The sequence below is a fragment of the Hypanus sabinus genome, chromosome 7, assembly GCF_030144855.1.
Source record: "Hypanus sabinus isolate sHypSab1 chromosome 7, sHypSab1.hap1, whole genome shotgun sequence".
Taxonomy (NCBI): domain Eukaryota; kingdom Metazoa; phylum Chordata; class Chondrichthyes; order Myliobatiformes; family Dasyatidae; genus Hypanus; species Hypanus sabinus.
The window spans coordinates 155274188-155286542 of record NC_082712.1 but is presented as its reverse complement, the minus strand read 5'-3'; the positions used below and the strand labels follow the sequence as shown (position 1 = coordinate 155286542).

At 40.8% G+C, this 12355-nt stretch overlaps 1 protein-coding gene across 1 annotated transcript in view; it reads right to left on the bottom strand.

Annotated features, from left to right (window-relative positions):
* Positions 1–12355, bottom strand: part of lrp4 (low density lipoprotein receptor-related protein 4) — a 432001-nt gene that overhangs the window by 114662 nt on the left and 304984 nt on the right. The window lies entirely within an intron of this gene.

Genomic DNA, 12355 nt, shown 5'->3' with positions numbered 1-12355 from the left:
TTCTTCATGTGCCTTGCGTGTTACACTCTTGGGTTTCCACATCGAACGATCCCTCACAGTGTCAATGATATCTCGCACATTTACATTTGTTAGTTCTTTCACAGTGAGCCATGTATTTTCTTCTTTGCCTTTCTCTTCTGTGTTTCCCAGGCGTATGGCCTTGTAATGTAAGGAATTCTCCTTCTCCCTTTCTGATGACATGGCCCAGGAAATCAAGTTTCCTCTCATTTAATGTTCTCATTAAAGATCTTTTTGCATGTAGAATACCAATTTTAACTTAATAATAAATTGCTGCATAAAATACAAAATTTGGTATTGTTTATATTGTACACAAAATTAAGATCCTTCACTCAGTAAGATAGTGAGCTTCACATGCATAGCAACCTGTTCATTACTTAAAATTTAAAGAAATCTGGCTATCTCACAGCCAGACAGATTTTCAAGATATGTCTGATACATTATCTTATTTCTTTTGATTTATTTAGAGATACAGCGCAAAACAGGCAATTCCAGCCTAACGGACTCCACCACCCAGCAACTCACCTATTTAACATTAGTCTAATCACAGGAGAACTTATAATAACCAATCCACCTATTAACTGGTACACCTTTGGACTGTGGGAGGAAACTGGAACACCCGGAGCTGTCACAGAGTGAATGTACAAACTCCTTCTGGACGGTACCAGAATTGAACTCTGAACTCCCAAGCTTTAATAGTGTCACACTAACCACTACAATACCAAGGTGGGTAGTGACTTGCAGCACTGGGGGATCAATATTCTAACTTATCTCAAATTCGGAAAAGTGGAGGAATGCATTATAAATTAATGCTCCAAAAACGCAAAATGTAGTCGTGTTCGAAGTGACTGCAGTGTAAAACAATTCCTGATGTGTATACAATATCAGTCCTCACATGTTCAGAATTATCTGATTTGAAAAACTGCTGGAAATTTACTTCTAAATTTTAATATTAATAAGTCAAGTTACTTAAGTAGCCAAAACAAAACCATTTCTGCACTGATTAATAAAGAGTTTGGATGCTTTATTCATTAGTCTGTTGGTTCATAGGAAATGATTTTAGTAGAAATTACAAACAAGAGAAAATCTGCAGATGCTGGAAATCCAAGCAACACACACAAAATGCTGGAGGAACTCAGCAGGCCAGACAGCACTATGGAAAAGAGTACAGTTGATGTTTTGGGCAGGTCCTGCTGAAAGGTCTAGACCAGAAATGTCAACTGCACTTTTTTCCACAGATGTTGCTTGTCCACAATTCTGAAAACAAACTAATTAAGCAAAAATTGAAAACGAGTGACAATAGTTGCACAGAAACCTGACCAGTTATTTCACCATCTGTGGTAGAGAGCAGTTAATAAAATTTATGGTTTTGTGTATGTGCCAGATGTCAAGCAGTTCTAGTATTTATGACATCATATGATAGGACAAGTACTGATATAATATCATAGATAAATTAATGAGTCTTCTCACATTTTTCTAATTTTTATGTTTCATTTGCTCTATGTGTTTCAATAGCATTTTGTAAGTGGTGATTTTTTAAAATCGATTTAATACTGACTTATGTAAAATATGGTTATGGCAAATAGTAGTTCAAAAATAATTTCAGGGTGTTGGTTTCTGCTTAAGCTTGCAATTATGGAGCATATTGACAGCTTGTGGCAGATGCCAAATTTTTTGTGGCTTATGTTGTTACTCATAAACAATCCAACACTGCCCCAAGATGATTTTAAACACCTATAAAACCTCAACAGATAAAATTTACCAAAACCATGCAAATAACCTGACAAGATTCTCAAACTATTGCTTTAATCTTGTTGACCCACAAAGGAAATCTACACTGCACAGAGTCATAACACTCTGAAAACAAACATGGGTTGATTCAATTTGGAGCAAGTCACTCTGGTTAAGGTTTGAACTGAAGCTTACATACACTGTCATTGATATGATTCCCCACTGCTCTTCCTTGCAAACATTAACCACGAGCTGATTTGACAGATTGCCAAAAGTGAGAAGCAGTATAAAATTCTTTGAAATTTTGATAGAAAAGATCCCCTGTGAACCATTTTTAAACTCAGCCACAAATGACAGCTGTGTTTTATCAAAAGGAATGTATAAAATGCAGTTCTAGTGAAAACAATTATCGATGTGCACAAATCCAACATTTCAGTCCTTACGCATGCCACCTGCATGCTGTAAAGAGAATATCTGGCATTTCCCCCTTTGATATGAAAGCTTTGATCTTATCTGCTGTCAATGATTGTATTGACATTCGCTAAGCTATTGATGAAAACTGCACACAGAGGTTTAACCACTACTCGTCATTCGTCCTTCTTAAAGGCACCACATCTTTCTTACAAAAGATGGTGGCCAGAAGGTAGCCTCAAAATGCTGTTCAGATCAAATGTTGAATCAGGTACCATGAGGAGCCAAATTTATAAGGATCAAGGCAGTGCAGAGAAAGATTCTAGCAAAACTTATAGACTTAGAAGGCTTTTCAGTAATAAGATCACAATACTTTCCACTCTTTATACAGACTAATACAATATACCATTCAATTTTGAACCTAGCAATTGATTTCTTTTATTGATGGAAAGCAAGTTTGAACTTTGGTTGGTGGGAGAGGGGAAACCAATTATATTAACAGACAAAGAGGTAATGAAGTACAGTCCACCAAATTTTTTCAGGGTAGATTTGACCAGTAAAAAAATTCAAAAGCTCTCTCCCTCAAGTGTTCTCTCCTTATCTATTATTTTGGTTCATAATTTGGTTCTTTCTCACATGCATCTTCAGTTAAACAAACAAGGAAAACAGAAAAATGAAAAAAAAACATTAAAAAAAATCAAAGAGAGAAAAAATAGGAGACAGGAACTATAATTTTACAAAGAATCAATAATGTGTCTTTAGACTTACATGGACTCCTCAAATGATCCTAGAAAAATACTGGTAAGAATCACTCTTTCTACAGTGATGAAAGCAGCGATAGTTTTCACTGGTTACTCTTGGGTCACTCAGACACATAAGGAAGTACTGATAGACTTGCTATTAAATGACTTATAGTTAATTTTGGGGGTCATTGGTATTTCTTATAATGAGATGACAAAAACTAAACATAACACTCCGAGTGTGGTCTAACAGACTTTTATAGAGCTGCAATATTACCTTGTTGCTCTTGAACATAAACCCTGACTAATGATTGCCAATACACCATACACCTTCTTAACAGCTCTATCAACTTGAGCTGCAACTTGGACATGACAGCTTAGGAGATGGTGGTGCCGAACGGCAATTCCTTCGCTTGCACCTTCAGAAACAGCTCTAATTCTGTCTTTAATATCTCTATTTTTCCCTTTCAGGGTTCTTTTGAAGACCCTGACAAGCTGACTTTGGTTCTTTGCGGGAATGGGACCCGCTCTTGGGGTCTCATGACTGGCCGTTATTCGATATGCCAAGGACGCGGCCTAGAAGATCAGCTCGCCTTCCGAGTTTCGGGATTTCCTGGCTCTGGAGACGGGCAGACTCGAGGTCGGTGCCTCTGCAGGAAATCGGTGTGTCATGGGAGACGGAAGATCTCTGGCTGTGTGCCCAGAGACCCGGGTTCCTCTGGCACAGAGCTCGGCAAAAGCGATGCAACGGACTTTTAACATTGTTAATCTGCCTGTTGTTTCACAGCTGTTTGTTATGTCTCCCCTCTCACTGTGAAATGGAGACAACTCTTTCTCCCCTCTTAGGGAGAGAGAGAGCCTGTGGTATGTTGAATTACTGGGTGAACGAGTAGTCTTTGGGGTACTGCAAGTCTGTGTCTTTATTGCTGCATGCATGAGTGTTCAGCGGGGGGGGGGGGGGCGCCAATACTTTTTTTGCTAGTGAGGGAGGGGGGATTGTTGCTTTGCTGCTGCTTACACGTGGGGGCTCCAGGGGCTTGGGGTTCTAACATTTAATTATCATTCATTCTTTGGGGCACTTCTCTGTTTTTGTGGATGGTTGTGAAGAAAAAGAATTTCAGTATGTATATTGCACACATTTCTCTTACATTAAATGTACCTCTGAAATCTTTGAAGATCCCCCTGCTCCTCCACACTGCTAACAATCCTACTATCAACCCTGTACTCTGTTCTTAAGTTCGACCATCCTAAATGTATCACTTCACACTTTTCCGGATGGAATTCTATCTGCCACTTCTAGGCCTATCAGTGTCCCGTTGTAACAGCACTAGCCACAACACCACCAACCTTGTAATCTGCAAAGTCTTCTACTTTCTCATCCAAGTAACTTGAGAAAAAAAAAGATGAGGAAGAGCAGAGTCCAAAAATAGAACCCTACGGAACACCACTGGTCACCAACCTCCAAGCAGAATACATACCATCCACAACAACCCTCCGCCTTCCAGGACAAACCTTGACTGCATCCGCCTGATTCCCTGGATCCCATGTCTCCTGACTTTCTGAGTGAGCCTATGACAGAGAACCTTATCAAATACCTTACTATAATCTATACACACCACTTCCACTGCTCTAACTTCATCAATTTGTTTTGTCACTTTCTCAAAGAATCCATCAGGCTCGTAGGGCACAACCTGCCCTCACAAAATCATGCTATTTTTAACCAGGCCATTATTCTCCCAATGCTCATAATTCCTGTCTCTAAGAATCTTCTCCAATTGTTTTCTTGCCACTCACTAGTCTGTAATTTCCAGTGCTATCACCTTTCTTCAACAAAGGAATAACACTTACCACCTTCCAGTCTTCTGGTACAACTACTACTGTGGACAGTGAGGATGCAAATAGCCTGGGGTATATTCTGTTCAGCTCTGGGGACGTATCTATCCTAATCATTTTCAAAAGTCCTAACACACCCCCAAATAAATAAACTGTATTTATATGTTTGGAGATACAGTGCAGAAAAAGCCCTGGTAACTCTCTAGAACTCCGTCTGATCCTTGCTTCTTAAATGTTAAGTAAGCTTCTTTCTTCCTCTTGACTAGATGCTTCGCATTTCCTGTCGACCATTGTTCCTTTACCCCATAAACCCTTTTCTTGCCTTAATGGGACAAACCTATGCAGAAGACTGGGGCTGAGGGGAAAATTGGGTTGGCCATGAAAAATGGCAAAGCAGACTCAATGGGCCAAATGGTCTAATTTTGCTCCTATATCTCACGGTCTGATAGAACCCCATGCAAGTGCTCCCAAGACAATCTCCACAACTCCATCACGTATTTTTCCAACTTACGCTCCAAAGTTCCTTCCTAATAGCATCATAATCCTCTCTCCCCCAATTAACTGCTTTCTAAAACTTCCTGCTCCTATCCCTCTCCACGGCTATGGTAAAGGCTAGGGAGTTGTGGTTACTGTCTTTGAAATGCTCACCCACAGAGAGATCCATCACATGACCAAGTTTATTGCCTCATACCAGATCTAGAGTGGCTTTCTTATTTAGTCAACCGGTCCACATATTGTGTCAGGAATCTTTCATGGATGCACCTGGCAAATTACACCCCATTGACACCTTTTGTGCTAAGAAAGTGCCGATCAACATTGGGGAAGTTGAAATCACCTGTGACAGCAACGCTGTTATTTTTGCAGCTTTTCAAAACCTTTCTCCTAATCTGTTACTACTGGAGGGTCTATAGAATACTCCCAATAGAGTGCTTGCACCCCTCCTGCTTCTGACTTCCACACACGCTGACTCAGTAGATGATCTCATCATGACTTCCTCAGTTTTTCCAGCTGTGATACTATCCCTAATAACCGATGCAACTCTCCCACATCTTTTACCTTCCTTTTGAAACATCTAAACTCCAGAATCTCTAGCAGCTATTCCTGCTCTTATGACAACCAAGTCTCTGTAATGACCACAACATCATAGTTCCATGTATTAATTCATGCTCCATGTTCATCACCATTGTTCCTGATAAATTGAACTCATCCAGCTGACTGCAATTATGCCTATACACTTCCTATGATTCCTAACAGTCTCTCTATACACTACATCTACCTGTATACTAACCATCCCATCTTCTGACCTATCAACGCACACAAAATGCTGAAGGAACTCAGCAGGCCAGGCAGCAGCTCTGGGAAAAAATATAGTCGACATTTTGGGCTAAGACCCTTCATGAGTCCTGATGAACAGTCTCGGCCTGAAACATTGACTGCACTCTTTTCCATAGATGCTGCCTGGCATGCTGAGTTCCTCCACCATTTTTTGTGTGTTGCTCGGCTTTCCAGCATTGGCAGATTTCCCCTTGTTTGTGCTCTGACCTATCACTCCAGTTCCTATCTCCCTTCCCAACAGCTCGAGCAAACCTGCCCACAAGGATATTTATATCCCCCGAGTTCAGGTGTAACCCACTCCTTTTCAACATGTCATACTTACCCCAGAAGAGATCCCAAAGATTCACAAATCTGAAACCCTGTCCCCTGCACCACTTTAGCTGGATATTCATCTGCCATATCATTCTATTCCTTGCCTTACTGGCATGTGGCACAGATAGAAATCTAGGGATCACTACCCTTGAGGTCCTGCTTTTTCACTTCCTACCTAGCTCCCTATATTCACTTTTCAGGGCCTCATCCAGCGTCTTTAGTACATTGTTGGTACCAATATGAACCATGACCTCTGGCTGCTCCTTAACAATGTTGTGGACCCTATCTGAGATGTCCCTGATCCCGGCACCCAGGAGGCAACATAGCATCTGGGTATCTCTCTCACATGCAGACAATCTCCTGTCTGATCCCCTAAATATTTAATCCCCTTTCACCACCATCTCTCCTCTTGCCTTCTGAGGCAAAGAACCATACTTGAGACCAGAGATCTGGTTGCTGCAGCTTTCCCCTGGTATGTTCTACCCCCTACCCCCAGAACAGTATCCAGAGCAGTATACTTGCTACTGAGGAGTGTTACCTCAGGGGTATTCTGCACTATCTGCCTGTTTCCTTTCCACCTCCTGACAGTCATCCTGTTACCTGTCTCTTGCAACTTAGGAGTGTCTCTCATCTCCTTGTTCTCCTAAATGAGCCATATGGCATCCCCCTGCAGCTCCCTCATGCAGCCTGGAAGTAGCAGCACCAAGATGATCTTCTTGCAGATCAGAGAGACTGGTTATCTCCACATCTTGCATGACGAGCACACCATTGACCTCGAATCCATTCTCCCTACTCTAGCAAGGCACTAAGAAAGAAAGAATGAGAAACTTGACAGAAAACTCATCCTAGCCTCTACCCAATGATCCCAGGCTTCACAGAAAGTCTCAACAGGACCCGCTTGCTTTTAAATCTGGCGCCTACTCACCACAAGTGCAAACTGTCCTAAGATAAACAGGAATGGGGCCACAGTGCAGAGAGCTCTCAGCTTGTTTTTTGTTTCCCGCAGCAGAGCTTTTTAAGGACCTAAGCTTACCCTTCCCAGTGATTACCAACTCATTGTTATGTCACTGCAAGAGCTTCTTCCCGGAGATGGGTTCATCCATCAAAGTCAACCAAGAAAAATCAATGGCTCACCAAGCTGCATCAGCAATAACAGAAGAACAAACTTGTATACAGTACGTCTTTCACTGTCTTAGAATATTTACTGCTTTTTACAGCCAATAAATATTTCTGAAGTCACAGTTGGGAAACATGACACAAAGGGAACAGAAATACCAAGGTCATTCATTAAAATCATGGATGAGATTTTACCTCAGTGCCATTTTTCCTGTACTAACTCCATATCTTGTAATTCCTGGTACATTTAAAAATGTATCAATCTCTGTTCTGAATATACTCAGCAACCATATTTCTCGACTAGAAAACTCCAAGGGTGAAGGAATCCACATCCTAAACGGCTGACCCCATTACTTGAGACCATGACTTTTGACTCTACGCATCGCAGCCAGGAAAAATATCATCCCAACATGTTCTCTGAAATTCCTTTTTGTAATTTTTTACATTTCAGTGTTACAGGGTAATAACTGTTTCAGGAACAGGTATTACCCTTCAACCATCAGGTTCCTGAACTTGACAACTTCACTCACCTCAAACCCCGAAGTGATTCCACAACCAATGGACTCACTTTCAAGGAGTTTATAACTCGTGTTTTCAGTATTATTATTGTTATTATTATTGTTGTTATTTTCTTTCTTGGTATTTGCACAGTTTATCTTCTTTTGCACGTTGATTGTTTGCCATTGTTAATGTGTTCTTCATTGAATCGATTGTATTTCTTTGTCTAGTGTGAATGCCCACAAAAAATGAATCCCAGGATAGTTTCTAAAAACATATATGTACTTTGACAATGCATTTACTTTGAATACATCAGTGGGGTAATTCCTCATTCTTCTGAACTCGAGAGTGCCGATTCTGTCTGTACATTAACTGAAGAATATTAGGAATCTGGGAGAACCACAATTCTCTTTGAATAATACACAGAGTGTTTTATTTCGTATGGGTGAGCAGATGGAAACTGGGATTATGGATCGATTCTCAGGTGTGGTATTTGAAGCGATAAAATAAGAGGGTTACCCCTAAATTGAGAGTGATGACTAAAGACAGCAAAAAACTGGATTTAGCACAAGTCTGTCTCCTTAAACCTACAATGAATACTATTTGATGGTTTCATAGACTACAGAGGGGTATACGTGGAGCTGAAGGTTTCCGAAGCAGAATTTCATTGTCAATATTACAGACTACTTTTTTAAGAATTTTTTTGAAAGACAACCTAACTAAGACAAGCTTTATGTGCTTCTGAGGAAGCCAGGTTTTATAATGACAAGAACTTCCACCCTCTATCAAAAGAACATTGCAATACACAGGAATCTGACTGTCATCTCAAACATATTTTGAGTTGGTGTACTGTTCTAGTGTTCCACACCCATCAGTTTGCATCACTGAACACATCTATTTACAATTACACCCAACACATTATTAGTACCTACTCATTTTCATAATTACATACCTGTTGAACCACATTGCACCAGGTAATACATGGCAAATATATGCCCATTCAAATGACACAAAAAGATAATTGAAACATACTGAGAAAAACAATATTTTGGCAGAACTGCAACGTTGGGCTCATGTGGGTTTGGAACATATAAAGCACAGAAACAATCCAGTTGGTCTAACCAATTAGGCTGTATTGAAATCTTCTCCCATTCCTCCTTCCTCTGACTTTGATCTCATCACCCTTCTTGCACTTATTCAACCTCTGGTTAAATGCAACTGCACTTTCCAACTTAACCATGTACTGTGAAACTGAGTTCTAAATGCTCAGAGTAACCTCACCACCTTGTTCGATACCTCAACGACCAACTCATTTCACTGTTCGATTCACTCTCGCCTGTAGATGCAACTCTCTCTCTCTGCCCACAATTATCAAAAGCTTTCAGAGTTTCATTGGCTCATGCTTTTGCCCCTTTCAATCCTATTTATCTTTTTTTTTCTCTTTGAGAGCTATAAACTTACATTTCTGCTCTCATGCTTGAGGTTTTTTTGCATTCTCTGTCTCTGGTGTCTATAGGCTAAAATAATGACTAGTACTATGCAGGGTACTTCAAGGGCAGTCTAAACAAAGCTTGCTACAACTCTGAAATATATTTTCTACTTTTCAATTCTATACCTCTGGAAATAAACAGTTTACGCTTTGCTTTTTTATGTCCTCATTGCTCTGATTTGTTTATTTATATTCCTTTAACTTTTTTATTCCACTTGAATTCCAAACAAAACATGACTTTTATCTTTTTCAGCAAAACATAACCTAGACTGAAATTTGCCATATATTTTCCCATTCTGCAAGTGACATATGGCATTAGCCCTTCAGTCCACTGAACCTGTACTGACCATCGTGGGTCCTAAGCTCCGCATCTTTTTTTACATTTTCCCTACATTCTCATGAACTCCCCCCAATTCTACCACTGAACTCCATACTAGGAAGCACTTATGGTGGCCAGTTACCTACCAGCCCGCTTCATTTTGGAATGTGGGAGAAAACCAGAACACCCGGGAAGAACTGGCAAACGCCATAGAAACAACACTGGAGGTCAAATTGAACCAGGCCTGCAGAAAACGTGAGACAACAGCCCTACCAGTTCTGCTGCCTATTGGCTTTCCTAACAAAGAAATTCTCACATTCACCAAGAGGATGCACAAATTAAAAGGGATAGAGAGGGGGGAGAAGGGGAGGAGGGATGGCATTATTGATCAGGGATACTATTACAGCTACAGAAAGGGTGGGTAATGTAGCAGGATCCTCTTTTGAGTCCGTATGGGTGGAAGTCAGGAACAGGAAGGGAGCAATTACTCTACTGGGGGTATTCTATAGGCCCCCTGGTAGCAGCAGAGATACCGAGGAGCAGATTGGAAGGCAGATTTTGGAAAGGTGTGAAAATAACAGGGTTGTTATTATGGGTGACTTAAACTTCCCTAATATTGATTGGCACCTGATTAGTTCCAATGGTTTAGATGGGGTAGAGTTTGTTAAGTGCGTCCAGGATGGATTCCTGTCACAGTATGTTGACAGGCCGACTAGGGGGAATGCCATACTCGATCTAGTATTAGGTAATGAACCAGGTCAGGTCACAGATCTGTCAGTAGGTGAGCATCTGGGGGACAGTGATCACCACTCCCTGACCTTAACATTATCATGGAAAAGGATAGAATCAGAGAGGACAGGAAAATTTTTAATTGGGGAAGGGCAAATTATGAGGCTATAAGGCTAGAACTTCCAGGTGTGAATTGGGATGATGTTTTTGCAGGGAAATGTACTATGGACATGTGGTCAATGTTTACGGATCTCTTGCAGGATGTTAGGGATAAATTTGTCCCAGTGAGGAAAATAAAGAATGGCAGGGTGAAAGAACCATGGGTGACAAGAGAGGTGGAGAATCTAGTCAGATGGAAGAAGGCAGCATACATGAGGTTTAGGAATCAAGGATCAGATGAATCTATTGAGGAATATAGGGTAGCAAGAAAGGAGCTTAAGAAAGGGCTGAGGAAAGCAAGAAGGGGACATGAGAAGGCCTTGGCGAGTAGGGTAAAGGAAAACCCCAAGGCATTCTTCAATTATGTGAAGAACAAAAGGTTGACAGGAGTGAAGGTAGGACCGATTAGAGATAAAGGTGGGTAGATGTGCCTGGATGCTGTGGAAGTGAGCGAGGTCCTCAATGAATACTTCTCTTCAGTATTCACCAATGAGAAGGAACTTGATGATGGTGAGGACAATATGAGTGGCAGGATACTTGGTAGTGTGGAAGAGCTGAGGGATAATGTCCACAGATCTCTGAAAGTTGCCTCACAGGTAGATAGGGTAGTCAAGAAAGCTTATGGAGTGTTAGCTTTCATAAGTCAAGGGATAGAGTTTAAGAGTAGTGGGGTATTGATGCAGCTCTATAAAACTCTGGTTAGGCTACACTTGGAATACTGTGTCCATTTCTGGTCACCTCACTATAGGAAGGATGTGGAAGCATTGGGAAGGGTACAGAGGAAGTTTACCAGGATGCTGCCTGGTTTAGAGAGTATGCAGTATGATCAGAGATTAAGGGAGCTAGGGCTTTACTCTCTGGAGAGGAGGAGGGTGAGAGGACACATGATAGAGATTTACAAGATATTAAGAGGAATAGATAGAGTGGACAGCCAGCGCCTCTTCCCCAGGGCACCACTGCTCAGTACAAGAGGACGTGGCTTTAAGGGGGATAGTTCAAGGGGGATATTAGAGGAAGTTTTTTACTCAGAGAATGGTTGGTGCGTGGAATGTACTGCCTGAGTCAGTGGTGGAGGCAGATACGCTAGTGAAATTTAAGAGACTATTAGACAGGTATATGGAGGAATTTAAGGTGGGGGGGGGGGTTATATGGGAGGCAGGGTTTAAGGGTCGGCACAACATTGTGGGCCAAAGGGCCTGTACTGTGCTGTATTGTTTTATGTTCCATGTTCTATGTAAATTCCGAAAAGACAGCACATAGTCTGGTGCTAGGAGGTTGTGGTTCTAAAAGCTCATAATTTCTCACCTATGTTTCCAACTGCTGTCATCTTGAAATTTCAAAATTTTAATTCAAAACTCAAAGCAGTGGATAGAACAGTGATTTTTTTTAGCAAATTCCATTTCTGGACATTAATCTCAACATAACAATCATGTATCTATGATATCTACCTCCTTTACTAATTCAAATATTTCAATCAGCCTGGTCAAATAAATAGTAACTTTCTGAATTCCATACTGAAAATAGCTGCAGTCTTCTTTTTAATTTTTTTCTTGCTAGTATTTGTTTATTATTGTCATATTGTCATATGTATACATGCTGTTCATACAGGTCAATTCATTATACATTGAGGTACAACAAGGTAAAGCATTAGTGTATAAGTGGAAA